Source organism: Asterias rubens, chromosome 8 (assembly GCF_902459465.1).
Source record: "Asterias rubens chromosome 8, eAstRub1.3, whole genome shotgun sequence".
Classification (NCBI taxonomy): Eukaryota; Metazoa; Echinodermata; class Asteroidea; order Forcipulatida; family Asteriidae; genus Asterias; species Asterias rubens.
In genome coordinates, this window is record NC_047069.1 from 1,110,247 (window position 1) to 1,136,690 (window position 26,444).

A 26,444-nucleotide genomic window follows, 5' to 3' on the forward strand; every position below is an offset into this window, starting at 1 on the left:
TACCCCAAAATGACCTTAAAATTCAAAATCAAGCTGGGCATCCACCCTAATCGTCTTCCCGAGCCCATGATCCATACATCTAGCATGGATGCCAGCCATTAACAAACTATGCCGTCCAAAGTGTAATTTCACACTTTGGCTGGCCTACTACAACATAATTAGCCAACTTATTGCAAGTACTGATTTGTACTTTTCAGATTGATATGCTTGCGAAGATAATCAGTTTTTTTTAATGACTTTTGTGTTCATGAAGACAGATGTAAACATCTAAATGGGGAGCTAACATTGTTTGTAATGTCAAAAGTTGCACTAATAGTTGCTAGCTCATAAATGACAATAACAAAACATTCACAGCGGCTGTTGGAACCCTTAATAAGGATCCGAACACGAATAATTCACCAATACAAACTAAGATGAACAGTTTAGCGTATTATACACAATACACGGAGCTATTGGGCGCTCTATGGATGAGCTTCGGAGCGTCAAATAATAGCTCGTCAATTTGCAGCAAGAAATCAAAACGAAACTGTTTTCTTGATGTGTTACATAGGTGATGGTAAAGCATCAAAAGCTGTACATTTCAACCTAAAAGCCTTTAAATAATGCATTTTCAAAGCATTTTACAGGCACTTCCGGTTTAGACAGGTCAAAAGGTCAAGAAGGTCACCAACATATCCATTTTATGGTCTTTACTGGTCTTTGACAATTACCAAACGTGTACAGTGCCTTTAATATGCACAAGGTTGGTTAATGTTTTTATTTCTGATGTATACGTGCTATAACTATGGTTACTCAAATTGTCACTGGATAAGACAATTAAATGGAACAGGTCCATGATGGTTTTGTGTGTTTTGCTTGGCATTTGACTTTTGCAATCTGAACTCTTGTGAAATCATGACATGAAATAAAAAAACCTCTTATTTGAAAATGTTTTATTAAAATGCTAATTCAAAATTAAACCTACAGTTTTACAGAGTATTTTAAAAAGCTAGGTCCTGGTATGAGCCAATTTGAGCCGAAAATTTACTTAATATTTAACATTGTTGATATCTAAGGTTATTGATTCAAGAAAGTTATTTAAGCATTCGCTTCAGGTATTGCACTTGTTAATAATGTGTTTATTTATCGTTTAAATGTAGCTTAAAAATTTATCTACTTCTAAAAGAGTTTGTGTCCAGTGTCTTTAAATGCATGAACACAAACTACAATTACACAAAATGTCATTATAAGAATCAGTAGTAAAGGCAGTGGACACTATTGGTAATTACTCAAAATAATCATCAGCATTAAACCTCAATGGGAGACTTTCTGGGACGATAGAGGGCAGCAGACTTACCGGGTAAATCCATTGTTCTCAGAATTATGCGCATGTTCAGAACTACGTAAACAATGGAAATTTACCCGGTATGTCTGCTGCCACCTAGCGTTGGAAAGTCTCCTATTGGTAACGAGTAATGGGGAGAGGTTGATGGTATAAACAATTGTGAGAAACGGCTCCCTCTGAAGTGACGTAGTTTTCGAGAAAGAAGTAATTTTCCACGATTTTGATTTCGAGACCTCAAGTTTAGAATTTGAGGTCTCGAAATCAAGCATCTGAAAGCACACAACTTTGTGTGACAAGGGTGTTTTTTTCTTTTATAGTTATCTCGCAACTCCGACGACCATGCAATCAAGCTCAAATTTTCACAGGTTTGTTATTTTTTGCATATCTTGAGATACACCAAGTAAGAAGACTGGTCTTTCACAATTACCAACAGTGTCCATTGTCTTTAAAAAAAAATCTGTTTGAACTTAGTGTCCTTATTTGTTAAAAACATTTTAAATACATTTCACAACGATAACTTGTTTCCGTTTGCGTTCAAGAATAGGTCTTTGAGGACTAAAACTGTATTGTTGTTGTTGCGATCACGGAATTACCTCAGATCCTTGAACATAATCTATGTGCATGCTGTAAAATGTAGTTTGTGCACAGTGCCATTGTCATATGCTGAAGTTATTGTAAGAATTTTCGCTTAAAAACAGCATCAACTGTCAAAATTCGTTCAGAGTAAATACAAAACCTATCAAATTTATTTCAAATTGATCAAAGTTAATGTACATCCATACATGACCTTAAAGCCATTATACACTTTCGGAACAGAAAACAAAAACAGTTCGCAGATTTACAAATAACTTACAGGGTTTACAGAAGGTAGTGGTAAAAGACTTCTCTTGAAATTATTTCCATGAAATTCTTTACTTTTTGAGAAAACATTAAAACAATTTAATGTTTTCTCAAAAAGTAAAGAATTTCATGGATAAATATTTCAAGAGAAGTCTTTTACCACTACCTTCTGTAAACCCTGTAAGTTGTACGGAATATAGTAAACACATGTCATGACACGGCGAATTGTGCGGAAACAAGGGTGGGTTTTCCCGTTATTTTCTCCCGACTCCGATGACCGATTGAGCCTAAATTTTCACAGGTTTGTTATTTTTGATATCAGTTGTGATACACGAAGTGTGGGCCTTTGGACAATACTGTTAACCGAAAGTGTCCAATGGCTTTAAGTTAGACATGTATACCAAAATGATGTCATTTGATTTTTAGGATGTTGACAAATTTCCCACTGCTGGAAAGGAATAACGACTAAATTGCAAATTTGAGAAGTGTAAGAAAGTGTAGATTCGTGGATAGAATGTACGAGCCGAAAGCGAGTACTAGTCACGAATCTACACTTTATCTCTGACTTAAAATAGTTGAGTGTAGATTCGTAACAAATAATCTACACTTTCATCAATAGAGTGATGTCACAGAAGTAGTTTAACCACTTTAATACTGTAATATGAGGTTACAGGCTTATAGTTATTTGCTCACCCACTTGATGGCTATTTTCGATTGTAAAATGAGTAGGCCTACTCCGCACAAATTAATTTGACCTTGGAATTAGCTATTATATACTATACAGGGTGACATTAATTGTTGTGTTTTTTTTTTAAAGCACAGCTGCTTTTTTCGAGAGAAGGGCACCATTAAATGTCTTTGGTAATTAATTATGATAACACAATAGAATAGAATTCGCTGTTGCAAGCAACTTACCAGCCAAAAGGACCGAGTGTCATTGAATTTTGCAGTTTTCAGTTGAATTTCAACTTCGATTTGTTCAGAAGCATCTTTATGTTTTTGAAGTATCATTATGTGATGCATTATTCGATAATTATTAACTATTTTAAACGTGGGCCTAAACCATAAGTACAGATGATTGAGGTTTGGGTTTTTTGCGAAGAAGACTTTATCGTCTTAAGTCCAACATCTGAAAATGTTGCCCCACGATGTAGGGTTTGGACATGGCAGGGGTTCATCACCCATTAACAAACAACATACAAAATATTTCAAAACAAATTGTATTTATTTATGCAAAAGCATAATGTTGTTGTTTGTTCTGTGTCTGTTTCCCTCTTTTACCGGAAATATGATTCATGCGAGAAATATTGAAATATATATAACTTTATAATAACAAAAACAATCATAAATAATATTATAATTTGGAAGATATTGCAGGGGCGTTCATATGATTCTAAACCGCGCCCAATTGTTCTTGCTCTAACGGGCCGTAATTACTAAGATATAAAGGGCTGTTTAAAAAAAAATAAAGGCAAGTCGCCAGACACACAAGGCCTGAGACCACTTCAAGGTGTGGGCTACAATCAACTATTTACCAGAGGCCGTTGCCACACACTCCTTGGGCTGAAACAGGGTTACCTCCTAATATACAGTCCATACGGATGTATGTTTTGTTCCTAATCAAGCAAATAAAAAGACACTCCTCTTAAACTCCCGCTCATCCTCATCATTATGCTAATTGGTGCGCGCGAAGCTCGTCACCATGACAACGTGATCGTGAACTACCCCCCCCCCTCCCCTCCATCCCATCAACCGCACAACGATTTTCTCCCTTCTATCTTTTGAGTGGCCCTAATGGCCACGCGCATCCTCTTCGGCGCACGATGTATTACATTTAGACGGGACGCAGGGGTTTTGTGATCTGGCACGGGTCGTCATCAGCTTCGTCGCACCATATCAGTAATATACAACCTGCGTTTAAACGTGTACAGTGAAACAGCCAGAATACAACCAAGGATACATAATTGTCTTCCTTCATTTTTTTTTTTTTCACAATTAATATCACTTTTCGATTGTTTCCACTCCAATCTCTCACAAAAGTTTTGAGACAAGGGAAATAGTATTTTCCTTTGTTGGCGAGCAAACAATGCGGCAGATGGTTTTGAGCATGAGGCCAACTCGGCCCGTAGCTGGATATTGATTGTTGTGTTGTGGACTTGACTACGGGAAGGCTTCGGTATACAGTTCGGCTACACTCCGGGCCGAGATGCTCTAACAGGTAAGGTGGTTGCTCGTAAGAGCAAATAATTTCCCCTGAAGTTTGATGGACTAATTCACAGTCAAATTTGGTAATGATATATATATATCTCTGAAGAAGGTCCGGATTGGATCGAAAGCTAAGGCCATCTACCCTATTCATTATATATATATATATATATCAAATAATAAACCACAAGGGAAACTGACTGGGTACATTTTTAAATGATTTAGGATTGAACAAAGAAAAATTTACTAGAGCGGGATTTGAACCAACGACATATATATATTTGTTTTCATTTCCAATATTCAGGTAATGTTGTGATATTTTAGTTTAATTTAGTTTCCTATCTCGTTCAAGGACCCAAATGGAAACAAGTCCAAGTAATTGGCTTTTGGGGGTTATTCTTGGATAATTTTGTGCAGTTTTTGTTTATCTTGTGTTCTATTTTTGGTTTATCTTATTTCATTGTCTTTTCTCCTGTTTATGTGTATGTATTTTTTTGGCATGTTCTTGTTTTATTTTTATCCGAAAAAAAATCAACCGATCAATCAATATACAACAGAGCGCTAACATTTGCGTCTTGCAATCAGGGAGATTTGGCACGCTAATCAGGGAGGTATTAGAACTACATTCAACATAAGAGGTTTCCACAATCTGTAAGATTTTTAATTTGTTCATCAGAACATGTAAAGATTGGTTTAATTCCAGGAATCTTTCTGCAGAATCATAGGTAGTTGGCAGCTTTTGTACAATAGTCCAAATGAATATTGTTATTGTGGTTTAAAACACTCGTCATTACACAAGCTGAGCAATACACATTCTTACGTAATAAGGAATTTTAAAGTTTTAAGAGCAGACATGTTTGTTTGTTTGTTTTTCGTTGGGGTGGTAGGGTGGGAATAAATATACTTCATTTTAAAGGTTATACTGAAGACATACTGTTGTAAATTAGTGGTTATTTCTGGTGCGTTAACTGCTTGCTGTTTATGGCATTTGAAGCAATGCCTGCATTAACACCATGTGTGTGTCTACTTGCCAGGTATAAATGTTGCTCTTTAGAGGTATTGCTATATATTCTACTATATATTTAAGGCATTGCATGGTGAGGTATCAATATAAATTTGGTTGTTGGAAACATCATCTACTTGCCAGGTAGATTTTGCTTTTCAGAGAACTGTCTTCCTGTAATATATTCTACTACTATTTGAGGCATTGCATGGTATCAATTAATTTTTGTTTGCGGTAACACCATGTGTGTATCTACTGACTGTAAAATTTGCTTTTTAGAGAACTGTCTTGCTTTATATTCTACTACTATTTGAGGCATTACACGGTGAGGTATCAATATATCTTTAGTTTGTGGTAACACCATGTGTGTATATCTACTTGCCAGGTTGATTTTGCTTTTTAGAGAACTGTTTTGCTATGTTCTACTACTATTTCAGGCATTACACGGTGAGGTATCAATCTTTAGTTTGTGGTAACATCATGTGTGTATATCTACTTGCCAGGTAGATTTTGCTTTTTAGAGAACTGTTTTGCTATGTTCTACTACTATTTGAGGCATTGCATGGTGAGGTATCAATGTATATGGTTTGTGGTAACACCATGTGTATATATCTACTTGCCAGGTAGATTTTGCTTTTTAGAGAACTGTTTTGCTATGTTCTACTACTATTTGAGGCATTACACGGTGAGGTATCAATATATCTTTAGTTTGTGGTAACACCATGTGTGTATATCTACTTGCCAGGTAGATTTTGCTTTTTAGAGAACTGTTTTGCTATGTTCTACTACTATTTGAGGCATTGCATGGTGAGGTATCAATGTATATGGTTTGTGGTAACACCATGTGTGTATATCTACTTGCCAGGTAGATTTTGCTTTTTAGAGAACTGTTTTGCTATGTTCTACTACTATTTGAGGCATTACACGGTGAGGTATCAATATATCTTTAGTTTGTGGTAACACCATGTGTGTATTATCTATACTTGCCAGGTAGATTTTGCTTTTTAGAGAACTGTTTTGCTATGTTCTACTACTATTTGAGGCATTGCTTGGTGAGGTATCGCTGTATATTTGGTTTGTGGTAACACCATGTGTGTATATCTACTTGCCATGTAGATTTTGCTCTTTAGAGAACAGTCTTGCTTTATTATTCTCCTACAGCGGAGTAGATTGTCTGATTGTTTACATACGTGATACCCATAGCCATTCGGGCAAGGCGCGTCAATACAGAACACATCAATACTTGTTGTATAGTTTGAATGCTTTCCTTTGATAATGAAATATAGAGATATATCTCTGCACAGTCTTGGTTTTCATATAAGCTAAATAATAGACCTTGGTGGATTCAATTAAATAAACCCGGACTGGGCTGATTTAATTACATTTGTTATGCACGCATGGGGCTAGAGATGTCCAATGGATGATGCTCCTCGTGATCATTGGGTAAAACCAAGAACTCTTCCGGTTACGCAAGAACCCTCACAATATTATGCTTCATAAAACAAAACAAAATATCCGGAAAAGACCTTTGACTAACTGTAATGAAGCAAGTTACACTCAAACTACCATTACAATATATACAAATAGAAACGAACTGTAGCCTGCAGCAACAAAATATTTATCCGTAAGTAGAAAATGAGAATGAATAAAATTGACTCCATCAAAAACAGATACCTTATCCAGAAAAGACTTTCATCTTACTGTTATGAAGCAAATTACACTCAATATTTACAGCATGAAACGAACTATGGCCTGCATGCAGCAAAAACATATTATGTCCAAAAGGAGAAAATATGAATGAAAACTAAGAACTCTTCCGGTTACGCCAGAACATAACAATTTATGCTCCATCAAAAACAGTTATCCGGAAAAGACTTTTACTGTTATGAAGCAAATTAAACTCAGTATTTACAACAAGAAACGAAATGTACCCTGCAGCAACAAAGTCTATCAGTAAGGGAAATTGAGAATGAATAAAATCGACTTCATCATGCTTCATCAAAAACAGACATTCAATGTTTACAACATGAAACGAACTTCAGCCTGCAGCAACTAAGTATATCCGGAATGAGAACATAAGAATGAATAAAATTTAAGTGTTAAAGAAAACAGCCATCTAAAAAAAAACAATAAGCTGGGCAATGATCTTACACTAAAAATTACAATGAAATAAGGCAAAACGGATATTAAAAAGACAAGATGGTTGAATAAGTCTGTGTCGGCTGGAAATCTAGCCTATAGTCGCTGGTGATAAGTTACAATTCTTGAGTGAGGTACGAACGTACTGAAACTTTCATCCGGGCCAGTGGCTCTTTCACAAGAAGATATGAAGTGTCCATGGGTACAATTTCATAAAGCTGTTTAGCAGAAAAACGCTTAACAAATTTCTTTGTCGAGCAAAAACTGAGTGAGACACCAGTCACAAGAGTGTAAACTTCATGGATGTTGACTGGTAACATGTTTTTGCTAAGCACGATTTTTTTATGCTTGTGCTTACTGGCTTTATGAAATTTCATGAGAAAATATTGCTTGAAAAATTTCATTGCTTAGAAAAACTTGAGTGGGACACCAGTCACAACAATGTAAACCTAACGTAATTTTGGCCGGTTACCCGTTTCTATAAAGCAATATTTGTCTGTGCTTAGCAAGCTGTGCTTACAGGATTAATTAGATTGGGATCAGTCTGGCTGAAACTCACAGCATTGAGAGTGACATTCAGAGACATTCACAAGGCCCTTGGCGCATTGAGTACTGCTAGAATGTTATTAATATTTCTTCTTTTTTAATCTGGAGAGCGACATTTGAGACACACTATCATGAATCGAACCCAAAATAACAACAATTCGTCAATCTTCTTTCTAGCCTATTTCACTCCACTGCAGTATAGAAAACCCTCTTCAAAAATTCTCCATGTCACTCTATCCTGCGCTGTCTGTTGCCAAGCAATGCCCTTATAATGTAATAAGTTCATCTCTACATCTTTTATTTTGTCTCCCTGTTTTTCTTGTTAGGTTTCTTGGAGTTCAATTGGTTGTTTTGCGTACCCATCTGTGTTTCCTTGCAGTAGGTGACCTTCCCATCTCCATGTCTTCGATCTAATGGTCTTCTAGTAGTATCATGCAGTCTTAAGTTCTTGGGTTCTCATTTTGTTTACCATGTCCTTATTTGTTACTACTATCATTATGGTTTTCCCATAGCTGTCTGCCACATCTTTAAGACGGTTATTTTTAAACAGTTAAAACTGTTATCGTTCAAGGAAGTGGACACATTTCTAAAAACCAATGAGCAATTTCAAGAATATTTGTAAAACATAGAGTATCAACCGCACAACAACAAACAAAAACATTACTGCATTTCAAACGATGTTTACATTATCTTTTCATGATATTGCACGGCTTATTTTATAAGTACATTTAAGTGCGAGAGGCATTACTATAATGTGGTCTTTACAACCGAACTCGTGTGTATTTTCGGACAAATGTTTTCATCTTCAATTTGAGCACATCGTCCGCCATTTTGAGAAAGAAAAAAACTCTCAGTCAGAATTGACACACAATCCGGTTCCAGTGCGCTGGACCACATGTCTTGGTCCGGCTGACTCCGAAACTCGGATTCTGCGTAAGTTTGACCCACTTCTATGTACTTTTGACACAGGTTCCGGGTTATACTAACCCATACATGAATCAGGCCACACGGGACACGGAATCCGAGTGCAAGCCGCAAGCCGTGTACGCCGGACGCACATCACAAACACCAAGGGAGACCCATCTGTATGGTGCACCATGGCGGACATTTTCCCTTCGTGCAATATACACATAATAAATACATTCTCTTGACACAATAAAGTGCGATTCACACGACAGCAATTTAACTGGGGTCCCTTGCTTATTTTCAGCATGATTGTAAAATGTAGCAAGGTTTGACAAGATTTTTCAAGTTAAACTTGGACAGTGTAAGACCATTTGTGTCCTTTCACACGAGGTACATTTTGTAACATTTGAATGGCGTCAAATTATTGGTTGTTTTTTGTATTCAAATAAAATAAACCATTAAAATAAATATACATATATAAAAACATGCTACAATTGTATCAAGGGACCCTTGCTAAATTGCCCTCGTGTGAAAGGGGATTAAAATGCATAAGATGACTCTCTTTCACACGAGGTACATTTTGTAACATTTGAATGGTGTCAACTTTTTTTACTTTTTTTATTCGAGTAAAATAAAATAAACCATTAATAATGTATTTTTAAAAACATGCTACAATTTTATCAAGGGACCCTTGCTAAATTGCCCTCGTGTGAAAGGGGATTAAAATGCATAAGATTACTCTCTTCCCCAGATTGTTTCTCTTTCTACACAGGAGAGAAAACAAGACCACTGCCCTGTATAATTTAATGAAAGTCTAACATGAAAAGCATGCACGGGCTCTAATTGGCAGTAGGGCTTCATATTGCAGTAGAATGTAAAGCCATCAGAATGGCCCGTGGCTGGTTTGCAGAGTGCTTCTAAATACTCATGCCAATGAGTCATCAATTTGCATCTCAGTATGATGTTTACCACAACAAAGCCCCTTTCACACGAGGGCAACTTAGCAAGGGTCCCTTGCTAAATTGTAGCATGGTTGTAAAATTGTACAAAACGTACCTCTCGTGAAAGGACAACAATTTTGTCTACTGTCCAAGTTCTCCTGCATTTGTTCTGCATTACAAATGTATTAAGTATCAGAAAGTTGTAATATAACCCACCACGAAGTTTAGTTTACAAACCTTGTCCTTGTTGCACGTCTGTACTAATTATTTTCAAACTGGTCGGCGGCCGATAAACTAATTAAGCGAGCATTTCAAGTATTTATAATAAAATAAAGTATAAAACACTAGATGGCAGTCGGGAAAGCTTCATATAGTGGAATACAAGACATTTAATTAAAGTGGGGTTTTAATGTTCATGAGTATGATGGAAAATACATATTATAGGTCATTCAAAACGGGTCATTCAAAACGGCAGTGGTTTTTGTAAAACTGACAATGCCACAACTGATAAGCAGAATTTTGACAGCTTAAACACAGAGCACAAATTGATTTTGCAACCCACCCTCTCAAGGACAGCAGCAATACTTTAGGTTAAGGAGAAAGTGTAGATTCGTGAATAGAATGCACACTTTAAAGGCAGTGGACACTATTGGTAATTACTCAAAATAATTATTAGCATAAAACCTTACTTGGTGACGAGTAATGGGGAGAGGTTGATAGTATAAAACATTGTGAGAAACGGCTCCCTCTGAAGTGACATAGTTTTGGAGAATAAATAATTGTCCACAAATTTGATTTCGAGACCTCAAGTTTAGAATTTGAGGTCTCGAAATCAACCATCTAAACGCACACAACTTCGTGTGACAAGGGTGTTTTTTCTTTCGGTATTATCTCGCAACTTCGACGACCAATTGAGCTCAAACTTGCACAGGTTTGTTATGTTATGCATATGTTGAGATACACCAAGTGAGAAGACTGGTCTTTGGCAATTACCAATAGTGTACACAGCCTTTAAACTAATTCCCAAGTTTCAATGAATTGGGTTTCTCAATAGCAACAACACTATATAGCTACTCTAAATCTAACTCCGTAAACGTTAACAAACGACGGTTGGTCACATTTTATAAATATTTTACATATAGAGACATTCTTTAGTAGTTGCTCAGACACTGGGCACGTAATTTTATAACAATTGCAGTGAAATTACGGTAGCATTATAGTTTTGTATGTCTAGTCAATCTGTGGTTTGACCTATAGACAAAGTTGCAACAGAAACGTTTTTTCCACAAGAGTCTCTTGACACCTCCCAAACTTAATTTGCATAAATTAAAAAAAACATAGAATTTATATCATTGTCACATAAAATTTGCCTCTTGAAACTCTCCAAAGCAAAGGAGAAGATGCATAATTTGCATAAATCAAAAATTGTCACTTTTGCCTCTATAATATACGCACACGTCATAATAGATGTAGAATTGATATAATTGTTAAAACAAATTTACATGCAAGTGATCCCAAACAAAGTATCAAAAAATAGACACATGAAAAAGGGGAAATATGCACAATTTGCATAAATAAAAAATGACTGTTTTAGCATCTGTTTTCAATAATAATATACACACACGCCCTGATAGTAGTATAATTTATATCATTGTCTCATCAAATTTGCATGCAAGTGTCTCTTGAAACCCTTATAGGAAGGTCCAATGCAAAGCCCATCTCAGCCCTCAAGGACTTTGGAAGTAAGAAACAAATGGCCACGAAGCAACAAAACATATTGCCGAGAAAAACAAACAGAATGGGGGCAAGGATATCACATCTAGCGTACACTGAGGCATCTCCTAATGCGTCTAGAAGCCAACTGTTTCCATGACAATATTGCGAATTAGGCAATATGGTCGTGACATCAAAGTCTAAACCTTTGAAATCAGAGACGGTCTGTGATTAAATTGGGCCGAGACGTGAGGGACGGGAACATACTGAGTAAATAATAAGGCTTCATCATCAGTCTGACCTGCAGTAATAATAAATTGAGAGATGGAGACGAACAGCAAACCAGAGTGGTTGTTTCATCTACGTGCAACATTTGCACAACCCTCCTCTGAGCTCTAATATTCGATACCCTGGATACCCACATTCGATACCTTCTGAGACCAAGGATAAAACATACAAGAGAAAATAAAAGGACCCAATAGGGAAATTCTAAAGACCGGGATGCTCCACAAGAAATGTTGTGTACAAAGTCTATGGGAAAATTTAAGTACAGGGACAATGGAAAGAACAAAAGATGTCCCCACAGGGATGCATATTTGAGAATCTTGATACCTTCTGGGGACAAAAGTCAAAACCAAAAAGGAAAATAAAAGGATTACAGATGTCCCCACAGGGATGCATATTTGAGAATCTTGGTACCTTCTGGGGACCAAAGACAAACCAAAAAGGAAAATAAAAGGACTACATAGGGAAATTCGAAAGAGGAAATTTTGGTACAAAGTTTTTTATGGGAACATCTTTTTATGTTTGGTCCCGTGTGCTGTGTAACGTATGTATAATATAATATATTAAAAAAAAACAATAAAAAAAACAGTGCACTTATGAGATAGGGACAATGGACAGAACAAAAGATTGTACGCCAAAGGGATGCATATTTGAAAATGTGGGGTGCTTTATGGCCGTTAGTTTTGACTTACGCACGGCATAATCCCTGACCGAGCTTTGGGAAGTTTCTCACCATTTAACCAATAGATAACATCCAATCAGCTCAACTGTCAATGTCTTTATAATCACTATACACGAAGACTGGTTTAAGGTATCGATTGTGTATACAATTGAAGTTTGCACATACTACACCATATTGACATGGTTTGATTAGACTTTCTCTAATTTCAAAACCAATATGCTTTATTTTGTCTTCCAATTTACCGAAGTGTGAATAACGAGAATAGTTTAGCCAACAGAATCGGTGCACACAATTACTAAGGGAAGGTATACGTTTGGTAATCACCCTTAAAGGCAGTGGACACTATTGGTAATTACTCAAAATAATTATTAGCATAAAACCTTACTTGGTAGCAAGTAATGGGGAGAGGTTGATAGTATAGTGACATTGTGAGAAACAGCTCCCTCTGAAGTGACGTAGTTTTCGAGAAAGAAGTAATTTTCCACGAATTTGATTTCGAGACCTCAAGTTTAGAATTTGAGGTCTCGAAATCAACCATCTGAAAGCACACAACTTTGTGTGACACGGGTTTCTTTTACTTTCTTAGTTATCTCGCAACTTCGACGACCAATCGAGTTCAAATTTTCACAGGTTTGTTATTTAATGTATATGTTGAGATACACCAAGTGAGAAGACTGGTCTTTGACAATTACCAATAGTGTCCACTGTCTTTAAAAATAATGGCAATAAAACACCTGGTTAGAAGCCTGTACAACAGCTTTCGATAGTATAAAGCATTTTAAAAGCATTTCACTTCGTAGTGATGTGGTTATGTAAAAAATATATCAGTTCGTATGTCCCATAATTTGAATCTGAGAAGAGTTACCGCGGATACGCTTCAAAATATCTTTAAATCTCTTGGGAACTGTAAATACTACCTCGCGTGAACCAGATGTGATCTCGCGAGAAGCAGATCTTATGATGTCATGGCTTAGTAAGCCTAAGACCATACGTTTCAAATTTTACAACACGCTTGATCTTTACTCTCACCATTCACAACCAAACTCATCTCCTCAAGAAATTTAAGTGACGCTGACATTTCCGAGGCAGTCTTTAAATGAAATGGGTAACAATGGCGGGGAAAATGCAGAAATTTTAAGTAATATTGAAGGATCAATCAAACAAGGCGAATCTACAATAAGTGTGAGAGGGGAAAGTTGTAAACAAGACTTATGCATTTGTCACCATGGATACCCAAACGTTATCATGACAATAACTCACGGTTGAAGACAACTGACCAACAAAGAGCATGTTCTTGTTGATATTTCGCTGCTATTTGGGAAGTGGTGGTGGATTAATGGAAAGAGTATTTTCATTATTTAGACGGCTGTGCGTCTAAAAGTATGGTACATTAAATACAAGGTCACCATTTTACCTTGCGATAGCGTGAAATCGTCTCTTAGGATTTTAATGTTTTCTCAAAAGTTAAAGCATTTCATGGAATAATATTTCAAGAGACGTCTTCACAATTACCTTCTGTAAACCCTGTAAGTTATTTGTAAATCTGTGAACTTTTTTTTGTCTGTTCTGAAAGTGTCCAATGGCTTCAACCCCCATGTATCCAAGCAACTGGAATGACCTCAAAGGAACAGTATCTAGGTGGAGTTAATTATAACAAATCGTGAAGATGGCAGATTTTCATACAACTAACAGGGTCTAATACTGATGATAGTAGAAAACATCCCTTTAAATATTTCTGTCTGGAATGTCATTTTTTATGAGAAATATATGAAACTAATTTCACTATTTTCTCGTATTTCCACCGTGCAAAGTTTCAAACCGTACTTAACATACTTGTTATACACCCTTTTAAGTATTTACCCTTCAAGTAAAATTGTTAAGAGGACACACCTGAAAGGGGTAGACTTCAGGTGGTCCTTCCTGAGAAGTTCTCAAGCCCATCAATAATTGGATTAAGGACCTACGGGGCCAGGAGAACAGAGGGGAATAATCGATGGACTAGTACGTGTCTAACATTTCCATTATACATTGTCAATGGTAACGACGTAAGAATAATAGTTATAAAGCAATCGATGGACTAGTACGTGTCTAACATTTCCATTATACATTGTCAATGGTGATGACTAAAGAATAATGGTTATAAAGCAATCGATGGACTAGTACGTGTCTAACATTTCCATTATACATTGTCAATGGTAACCATATAAGAACAATAGTTATAAAGCAATCGATGGACTTGTACGTCTCTAACTTTTTCGATTAAATCAGGGCACGGTTGCTTTTAAGAAGAAAGAATTAGCTTCTAAAAGGGTAGTGTAAATGGTTAAAGGGAAGTGGTTATAGGCTAGGCTTTCGTTTGCACACTTGTCTAGCAATAATGGGTAGCAGACGAGAGTTTCGACATAAAAAATATGGTTATAAAGCAATCGATAGACTTGCACGTCTCTAACTGTTTCGATTGACTCACGGCATGATTGCTTTCGAAATAAAGATCCGAAAAGGGCAGTGTGGAGGTTGTTAGGAAAGTGGTTCACCTACGTTTTCGTTTGCACACTGGTCTTAGTATGGACAGGCTATTGGGACCACGGAAAAAACCATGGTCATGAGGCTGGTTCAAACTGGTCGACCACAGTAGTCAACCAATGGTCTACTAGCCTGGGTTCGAGTCTAAATAGTCAACTTTTGGTTAAAGAAACCTTGGGCTCGAGGCTGGTTCAAACTGGTCGACCACAGTAGTCAACCAATGGTCTACTAGCCTGGGTTCGAGTCTAAATAGTCTACCTTTGGTTAAAGAAACCTTGGGGTCGAGGCTGGTTCAAACTGGTCGACCACAGTAGTCAACCAATGGTCGACCAGCCTGGGTTCGAGTCTAAATAGTCAACCTTTGGTTAAAAAAACCTTGGGCTCGAGGCTGGTTCCAACTGGTCGACCACAACCAATGGTCGACCAGCCTGGGTTCGAGGCAAAGTAGTCAACATTAACCTTGCTCTCGGTAAGCAGACGAGATTTTTGTCGTAATCTTTTCTTGGAAGCATTTTCCCGCTATACTGTTGGCATCATTAAAAAAAAAACAGGGTCTTCCTAGTGTCTTGGGTTACAGTCTCTTCCCAATTACGCGAGGATCTCAAGTTTTAAAAAAAAACTGTAAAAAAAACGCGACCACCCTTTGAATACACATCTATTGTATATTAAATCAATCAAAGGATTCCAAAATCAATACTTTGCCTTTAAAGACAGTGGACACTATTGGCAACTACTCAAAATAATTACCATCATAAAACCTTTCTTGATTACGAGTAATGGGGAGAGGTTAATAGTATAAAATATTGTTAGAAACATCTCCCTCTGAAGTGACGTCGAGAAAGAAGTACATTTCCACGAATTTGATTTCGAGACCTCAAGTTTAGAACTTGAGGTCTCGAAATCAACCATCTGAACGCACACAACTTCGTGTGACAAGGGTGATTTTTTCTTTCATTATTATCTCGCAATTTCGACGACTGATTGAGCTCAAATTTTCACAGGTTTGTTCTTGTATGCATATGTTGAGATACACCAACTGTGAGGACTAGTCTTTGACAATTACCAATAGTGTCCACTGTCTTTAATACTGATTCAAAAAGTCGACAGCTATTTGTTTATTTCCTGGGTGAAACACTCATAAGGTTGTTACAGATAAAAATGAATAAATTAGAACAGCCGTTGGCACCTTTTCTCTAATCAGAGACAGTGGCAATTGCCCACGAGATGTCGCTAGCAAGAAAACATAACATATCCTTCGAAGTCTCGAAACAGTAATTACGGTGGTTGTTGGGGGGGGGGGGGGTAACACAGAAAGCCTCGTTTCTTCGTTATTGAGGTTTGTCAAGTCGAGGTGACACATTACACAATGTGATGAGAAAGATTGTGAATTGCGAAATGAGATCACTTGCATAAACACTGACGGAAAACGTGGCCTTTGTATGGGGGACATCATTTTCATGTAGAAAATGTCAAGTGTCAAGAGGAAGTTTGTACCAATATTGTCGCCAACCTTTACGGTAGTAATTCGGGTTTCCAAATTTTGATTTTGATTAACTGGTTATACAAGTCATACACGCAATCAAGACATGCTGGCCAACCGGCTGGTGATTTATCATCGTTATTGCGGAACGTGCGCGAGCAATTATTCGTGTGAGTTGTCATACAGAATAATATGCAAACAAGAGTTGTTCTGTTTACAGGAACAGTGAGAATCTCAACTCAAATCTTCTGATTTTTCAGCAATCCAAACGACGTCATATCATCATAATTCAAATTCTCTGAGAATGTTTTGAGATCAAAATGACATGAAATCAAAATAACCCATAAACAGGTCATAAGGTTTTATCAAAACTATTACTTTGTATGTGTAGGGGGAAAAAACCCCATCAAAGAACGTCTACAAAACAAATCGATTTTCTTCATCATCAGTGTAAAACTGGGTGTTTAGGGAAACTTATATTTATTTGCGCCTTCGAACATCCTCGGATAGAGATGGTGCACAAGAAATACAATAAATTACTATTATTATTACTATTCAAACAGCCGTTCATGTTCATGATTGAATCAGACATCCGTAGCCATTGAGGGAACAATAACATTTAATCATTGTTACTTCCAGTGTAAAGAACAACAATACGTAAGCAATTGTTACGTTCTCATCATCAACTACCTAAACTATAATATCAAATCAATGATTAAAATATTCTCCCGAACATCAAAGGGTCATACATTATTAAAATTTATTTCTTTTAGACACATCGTAAGCGCAGACATATGCAAAATATGATTCCTTTGAATTGAAACCACACTGGGACGTCCTTTGTTATTAGTCGTGGCATGGTGCATTAAACGCTCTTTGGGCGAAATAATTAGTATATGGACGTACTGACTTTGTCATTTTGAGATGAAATTATGGAGCTTGCCTGTCCTCTTAATAGGTGACCATATTGGTAACGTCCATTACACGTGATTGCAATGGACACTCAGGCCTGTGGACACTATTGGTAATTACTCAAAATAATTTTAAGCATACAAAGTACTTGGTAATGAGCATGGGAGAGATGTTGATAGTAAGTAACCTTGTGAGAAACGGCTCCCTCTTTATACAAAACTTAGTTATTGAGAAAAGGGTAATGTATTACTCAAATATTCTGAAGCCTTTTATTGTGCATCATTCTCTTGCAAATTCGATGAAGAATGGAGTCAAAATGTTCACAGATTTGTTATTTTATGCATATAAATGTTGGGAAACACCAAGTGATTTTACTGTCTTTGACATTAATTACAATTAAGTCAATGTATTCAAACTGAGGCTTGGAGGAAAAGCTGTATAGCCCTCCCTCTTTTCTTTATATGTATAGGGCAGTTTTGCTCATGATATTTCGAGAAAATAGAATTAGCTCTTGCAAACAACTTACCAACCAATGACCAATGGTTTAGATGCAAAAGATTAGTTAACGGCCTGACGTTTCGACACTCATAATATTTCATTCAATGAACGTACCAAATGTGGGGCATCACTTCAGAAGGATCATTCTGTGCATCTTTATAGTGATGTCAACAGCCAACTCAAGCATACATGCCCATCTAGGCTCTTTCTCTCTATGCTTTACTTTTCCCTCTGTCGTCTCAGATTTAACGACTGACGACAATTTAAGACCCTTCCACATTAGAGGGAGGTACGCACAGAGACTATACCTATCAAACTCATTACTGGGCCGAATTACTGCCAATTCCCTCGGGGTCTGACACTGTTAAAGGAGGGGTAAAACTGTTGATGCAAGAAGCCCCATTAGAACCATTTACGGAGGGGAATGGACCATTGGATTTGATGGTTCCCTTTAATCACTAATTAGGTAATTTCTCTAAAGTGTACTGACTGGAGGGGGTCTAATTCGTTGATATCCTAGAATGGGTTGTTCCACACACATCAAGGGGGGGGGGGTCACGCCCCAGATTTATTTTGTTTGTATTAACATGATTTGTTCATGGTGTTGTAGAAAATAAGGGCATTCCCGTGACATTAATAACTTAGATAATATACCAGTTAGCCCCATACTGGTTGCTTACGGGTTCGAATATTTTTAAACATGCTGGGCATGTAAAAAAGTCACTTAGATAAAATACTATTGAGAGTTGCGAATATTTATTTTAAATATTTAATTGTATTGTTTGGTAAGAATATTGGCCCTTTCGTCCATCCGGAATAAAGTCGGGGTATTTCCACGCCCCTAAAAGGTTAGTCAATTAGAAAAAAAATAACCGCGTAATTATTTAACTCAAATAACTCTACACATTGGCTGGGTATGTAAAGACTTGACTTTATAATGTCAACATTTTTGGGACATGCACAGAAAATATGGTTCAATATAACATACTATGTACGCTACCTAGAGTCTTATCAAGAGATTCAAACGGTGACTGTCAGACAAAGACATAGGCCAGACTATATTCCTCTATTCTTGCCTGATTTCTGCTGAGTTAAAATCATAATGGCTGCGCAGGAGCGAAGCTAAACCAAGGTCGGACGTGTCTTTAAACACACATCAATAAAGAGCACGCATTATCTCGGGGCATTGGGTGAGAAATAACGTGATTTGGCGAAGGCTTTCATCGGATCAACAATGAGATCTGAAACTTAATTTTAGAATGATTACTTGCCTTTTTGGACAGTTGCCAGGTATAAAAAGAAAGCTTTGACTTTCAAAAACCCATGCCGTGAGTTGGACGATTATATTGTGAGAAACGACTCCGTCTAGATTAACGTAGTTTTTGAGAAAGAGGTAATTTCTCACCCACATATTAAAATACTTCAGGCCCTGAAGCCTTTTTTAGGCATCTGAAATCATACAATTATGTGCAACAAATGTGTTTTTTTTTTTCGTGCATTATTCTCTTGCAACTTTGATGAGCAATTGAGCCAAAAATTTACAGATTTGTTATTTGATGCATGATGCTGGGATACACCAAGTGAGAATACTGGTCTTTGACAAACGTGTCCAGTGCCTTGTGCAGACGGACAGCTAGAACTGTATATGGTTTAAAATTGTGCAGATGGGTATATCCATCTACATTTACCATTCTAAAAACTCCAGGGTCAGAATTGACCCGGATCCGGGTCCCGTGGGTCAGATCCTGTCATCGGATTCTGAACATAGGGTTACATTATTTTGATAAGGATATCAATATGCAGACAAAACGTCACATACAAAAATATCCTGACAAAAATTCGTCAAACTGAACGTTCCCAAACGGCTTTTTACATCGCTATTGGCTTTCAAAAAAAAAAACTTAACCTTGGTGTCGTTAATTTAGATCATGATGTAGACCAAGGATCCAAGAAACACAATACATGACCCAGAAAGTAAAATGTGGAGGTCCGTAAATCTGTGATTATGGTATCGCTATTGTTTTAGCATTGTAGGCTTTGTTTTACAATGGATAGTAGTTAGTACTCAGCACCTCCAACTTTGTGCATTCGTGTTTTTGTCATGACCAGTGTTTAATCATACAGTGATCTTATTCATCGGCTTTAGACTTTGATCACCATTTCCACCAGCCCATTGCAAATCACATAAATCATAACCAACGATGTCAGTCTTTAAAAACCATGGTTTTCTAAAGTCACTTTAAATTGAAGAACAGCTAAAAGGCTCCACGATGATTTGGGTTTCCAATTTTCAGCAAAGGTGCCGTAAGATATTTATCACAACGATCCTTTTATGCAAACTATAAAGCATGTTTTGCCCCTAAAAGGCCTAATGTAATTGAGTACCGGTATAACGTTGATATGAAAGTCACGTCCAGCTCGTAAAGGATACTTAGGACCTATTACACAAGTCATACAACTAACCTATGTAAGCCTTAAAATTAAACATAACTGTATGCACATGAAACTGACATGGACAACTAAGGACAACTGATTCAAAAGTCAGACAACTGATTTTACTTTCAGAGTTTCTAACGATTGATGATCATTGGATATCCAATAAAATCATGTACAACTTATATTTCTACATTTGTAGAAAATGACTAAATGCGTGTGGAGTCTTCGAGCTGCTCCTTCTTGCATGGTTTAAGAGTTCAACCCAACTGAAAGCTATAGTGAATACTAACCTAGTGACTACTAGTAGTAGCCTAATGACTACGGCATCAGGTCTATGCAAGCACACGAACCGCTCGGGGACCCACGAGCAAATTTCCCCTGTATTGAACGGTGTTTGGTTACCCACGTCCCGTTGTCTGCTCAACGTACCGGGAACATACATATAAATTACATCACCGATTATTAAGCCAACCGTCATATGACACCCAATGTTTGATATAAAAACGGGTGGCATCCAATACTATGCGCTGTACAATAAGCATGATCAAGAGTCGCCAATGTGGGATGAATAAAAGGACTATTCAGAATATTATTCTATAAGGTTTGCTTTTAATACAAATAGCATTCAGGGGGGGGGGGATCTAGAGATGTATTGGGTATCTTAAATTTCAATCTGCTCTTTGTATTCAGAATAATGACAATTTGTAAGGTATAAGTAGTGATAATGCAAAAACATGTCCGTCTGTAGATGTTGTTTTCCCCTGCGTTGTTCAATAAGTTACTCTGAATAGAAACACAATGTTGATAACATAATTTGTACTATTCATTTATGTTCCATGGCATTTGAAGAAATGCCGTGAACAATAGGGGTAGACTCGTATTGATTCGGTTTTATGGTACAGTAAATACAACCCTACATACTAATAATGGAATACAGTGTTATGATAAGCAGAAGGTCATTATTTTGCACTCTTGAAAGACCAGAGCGTCTTACAGCTCCATATATAAAAAATAATAAAAAAAATAAAAAAAAATACAAGTAGTGCTTCGTCAAACACCGCAATGTCGTGTTCAGGCTTTGGGAGAGCTTTCTCATAAAAAAACATCAACCACTCTTTAATAGTTCACTATATTCCTTTCTGGTTCCTTGATATAAATGCCTCCCATACAGACTTGTAACGCTAACTCAATGAGGAACATGATTTTCTTATAAAGGGTTCACAAATGGAAACTTTGTTCATAATGCATTCCGTAAGGTAGCGACAAAAAGACAGCTTCTCCAGCTTCGAAGATGCGATTACAATTTAGATGACTCCTCCGAAATGTGTTTAAAGGGGTTAAATGGTACACTTAACATACGGTATGGAAATACATCGGGACACTTTGTAGAGGATGCAGTCAGTTTCGGAGTATAATAGAAGAGAGTTATCACTTACCAGCATCACTGTCAGTTTAGAGTTCAATGGGGGACACACGTGAAGAGTCGTCGGCTCAATTCCACGTTGGATGACCTTGGTGAGCCTCTTCTAGTTTCGGGCCTGAGGTTTCAGAAAGACAGAAAGAAGATTGAAAAAACGTTAATAGAATTCGAAAACATGCTCTGGTACTACAAGTGATGTGAATTTAATATTCATAGCCTATGGAAATGTGGTGAGCGAGTCCTGAGAACGATGAATATGTCAAAAGGCTGGAGGTGTCTTCGTATTGGCTTTACAATTGTCAACCATAGAAGAAGAGAGTACCAGTAATGTTTGTACTGCTAGCATTGTAAAAACATGCATAAAGAAACCAGGCATGGTATTTGGTCCTTCGAAATAAAAGTAAGAACATTTATTCAAGTACAAGGGCTGGCCTACGTATACAAGGTGAAGGCTCTAATAGACGATTTCAAAAAACAAATTCCGAGGGCAAAACAAAATTTGAAAACTTTTGATGTTCGAGAAAGATGGGGAGAAGATTGAAAAGCGTTAATAGAATTCAAAACCATGCTCTGGTACTACAAGTGATGTGAAATATTCATAGCCTATGAACATGTGGTGAGCGAGTCCAGAGAACGATGAATATGTCAAAAGGCTGGAGGTGTCTTCGTAGTGGCTGGACAATTGTCAACCATAGAAGAAGAGAGTACCAGTAATGTTTGTACTGCTAGCATTGTAAAAACATGCATAAAGAAACCAGGGGTCGATTTCACAAAGAGTTAGGACTAGTCCTAACTTAGGACATAGTCCTAGGAGATATACAAATTGCATGGTTAGTCCTAAGTTAGGACGAGCAACTGGTCCTAACTTGAGATAAGACTAGTCCTAACTCTTTGTGAAATCCACCCCTGGCATGGTATTTGGTCCTTCGGGGGAAAAAAATCAGCAAATTTAAGCAGGTACCGCAAGGGCTGGCCTACATATACAAGGTGAAGGCTCTAATAGGCGATTTCTAAAAATGTTTCCGAGGGCAAAACAAAATTTGAAAACTTTTGATGTTCGAGAAAGATAGGATTGAAAAACGTTAATATAGAATTCGAAAACATGCTATATTCATAGCCTATGGACATGGTGAGCGAGTCTACAGAGCGATGAATATTACACGTCAATAGCTTGAAGGTTTCTTCGTATTGGCTTTACATATAATTGTCAACCATAGGAGAAGAGAGAACAGTGTTTAGAATTTTAACACTTGTCTAAGCATAATTTGTACCAAATGTATAACCAAAAACCTCAAAAAAAGGAGAAGATAAAAAGATTTATAAAATTATAAAAAATTACATCACAGTATAGGGGATATTAACACGTAAATAAAGAAACAGGATAACCCTGACTCTTCCGGACGACCCCCATACCATCTTGACAAAATATGAAACAAAAGGATTGACAAAAGTATCTGAGGAGCCGACAGAGAGTATCAAGGTAATCATATTCATAGTTTAGATATCGTTTGTGTTTGAATGCTCCAAACATTTTGAGCAGGTGTCAAAATTATCAGGGTTTTTTTTGTTCAAAGTGGGTAAACGTTTGTGTGTAAACTCTAAACGCTGTTTTAAGAGTGCATGTATTTGTAAATGATTTGACTACAAGCATTGCAAAAACAAGGAACAAGCAGAAAGAAACCATATGCCTGATATTTGGTCCTTGGAAGAATCAAAATAGGAAAATTTAATCACGTACAAGGACTGGCCTACATACACAAGGTAAATGCTCTTAATAGACAGGCCTTATCAATAACAATTTCTAAGATGTTTCTGAGGGCATGCAAAATCGAAAAACAGCCTAAAGTAGTATGAATATAATGCATGAGAAACGTAATAGACAATGCATGTCTCGTCCGTATCGAAAATGAGAAAACGACTTGAAAGAAGGCTATATTTTTCTGTTAAATAATATATTATATTTGTTTATAGTAAAAAATTAAAAAACAAAACAGAAATTTTTTATAAATTCAATTTTAAATAGCTTGGTAAAAAAAAAAACACACATTGAAACAGAATTTGGTACAGGTATGCTTAATTTTGTATATCCCATTTGCAAATCATTCAATTTCAAATTTGATGTGTTGAAAATAGCTTGGTAAAATTAACATTTAAATGAAATTTGGGATGGGGTCGCGGGATGCTTATTTTTTAATATCCCATTTTCAAATCGCGCCCGAATGGATGTGACCGTTTCCCAAACCAAACCGGGAGAGCTGATTGAGCTGGAATGTTTCCGACAAATTAACCACAAATGAATTACTTTCACATTTCATTCTCAATATAATGATCAATCCATTAGGATTGATTGGGTTCTAACATTAAAATACAATGTGCCCTTCGGTCGAGGGTCAGAAATAATATAATCAAACTCAAACTAGACGCACATTTGTAATATTAAATATTCACCACTAACTTCCAATCACTACAGCACGACTTGTACATTAGTGAATGAATCTACCTTTTAATATAGAAGGAAATAAAAAGCAATCATGTCTTTGTTGAAGGTTGAACCTGACGTGTCTATGAAATCTTTCATCTGTGATTATCAGAGGTCAGAATGGAACTGTGAATAATTGAAAGGACTGAGATTTTGACAAACACGAGTCTTCTTCCTGTCTTTGAATCTCTATTCGATGTTAAAGGCAGTGGACACTATTGGTATTTACTCAAAGTAATTATTAGCAAAAAACCTTTCTTGGTGACCAGTAATGGGGAGAGGTTGATGGTAAAAAACATTGTGAGAAACGGCTCCCTCTGAAGTGCCATAGTTTTTTAGAAAGAAGTAATTTTCTAAAAATTTGATTTCGAGACCTCAGATTTAGAACTTGAGGTCTCGAAATCAACCATCTAAACGCACACAACTTCGTGTGACAAGGGTGTTTTTTTCTTTCATAATTATCTCGCAACTTCGATGACCGATTGAGCTCAAATTTGCACAGGTTAGTTATTTCTTACATATGTTGAGATACACCAACTGTGAAGGCTATTCTTTGACAATTACCAATAGTGTCCACTGCCTTTAAAGGCACTGTGCACATCATAAAACCTTACTTGGTAACGAGCAATGGAGATGGTTGTTGTGAGTAACGCAGTTTTTGAGTAAGACTTCAGACCTGAAGGCCCAAGGGTGTTTTTACTTTCATTATTCTCTTGCAACTTCGATAGCATTAATAGAGTCCAAATTCTTACAGATTATTATTGTATGCATAATAAGTGAGAATACTGGTCTTTGACAATAAGGGTGAATTGTTGTGCTTGTAACGGATTCAATTTCCACTTAAGAAAGTGACAGCAGTTCGTACAAAGCCTGATGTCGTTAAACTGTCAAAATTGATAATCTGACAATCACTAACAACGCCAAATGGTATTTTAAAGATAGTGCATTTTTTACCAGATACTCATCTACAGCTTCACCATATTGTCCTTACAAAGTAATGTGGTTTAACAACCCCCTAATTCATAACCTTCAACCGTACACGAGGTGTAATCATTTGCGCAAAAACGATTAATAAAACAATAGCCGAAGATGCTTAATCAGTACGTGGAGAAACACTAATAAGGGTTAGCAGCGCCAAAGGCAGAATTTCACAAGTGTCGTTTAATAGTCAACCGCACTAAAGGGTCTGTATTAACGTTTGGTAATCAAAAAATAATGAAAACAATAAATACTTACTTGGTAAGAAAAAACAGCAGCTTTGGGAAGTATAATGAATTTTTGAGAAGCTGTTCATTTCAAAGTACTGTGGTTACGGAAAACAAATATATATTTGTTTTCTCCAAATTTGAATGTGGGAAGCGTTACTGACACTAACGTTTCTCAGATTGTATATTCTCATTGCAAATTATTATTCCTGCGTGGACATAACCGCTCCAGATTTTCAACAATATCTCAAACACGCTACCACCTTTTGAAATGAAATTTTCACAGGTTAGTATTATTCTAAAACTAAGATTGAAACAGATATCTTTCCAAATAACAAACGTATATAATCCCTTTTAAGCCATTGGACACTTTCGGTAAACAGTTATGTCCAAGGCCCACACTTCGTGTATCACAACTTTTACATAAAATAACAAACCTGTGAAAATTTAGGCTCAACCTACTTCAACCAATTTCATGGAATAATATTTCAAGAGAAGACTTTCACCATTACCTTCTGTAGACCCTGTAGGTTATTTGTAAATCTGTGAACTTTTATTTATTTTTTCTGTACCGAAAGTGTCCAATGGCTTTAAAGACACGAGCGACTGGCCGCAGCTTTTAAACGACATGGCGCTCTCGGTAAACATTAGAAGTTGAGCCGATGAGAGGTTGGCAAATATAATCTGCATCATCGTCATCATTGGTTCTATCCTAATAATTAAGTCATTCTGTAATACCACGCCTATGGGGCAGAGTACAACCTATAGTGCAGTGCCGTAATTGAAGAGAAAATACATTGCTGACAGAACTGCATACTTATACGCTCTATGAATCAAGATAATGTACACTAGAGATTGGTATTCATTGATCTACTGGCCGGACTTTTGGTTAACTATCTATGAATTA

At 36.8% G+C, this 26,444-nt stretch overlaps 1 protein-coding gene across 1 annotated transcript in view; it reads left to right on the forward strand.

Annotated features, from left to right (window-relative positions):
* The first annotated feature begins 4,013 nt into the window (after window positions 1-4,013).
* The window catches only part of LOC117293306 (cyclic nucleotide-gated cation channel alpha-3-like), a 38,509-nt gene continuing 16,078 nt past the window's right edge, over window positions 4,014-26,444 (forward strand). Inside the window, exon 1 of the mRNA XM_033775560.1 lies at window positions 4,014-4,382. The gene's annotated coding sequence lies outside the window, so the exon portion shown is untranslated. The remainder of the gene's footprint in view (window positions 4,383-26,444) is intronic.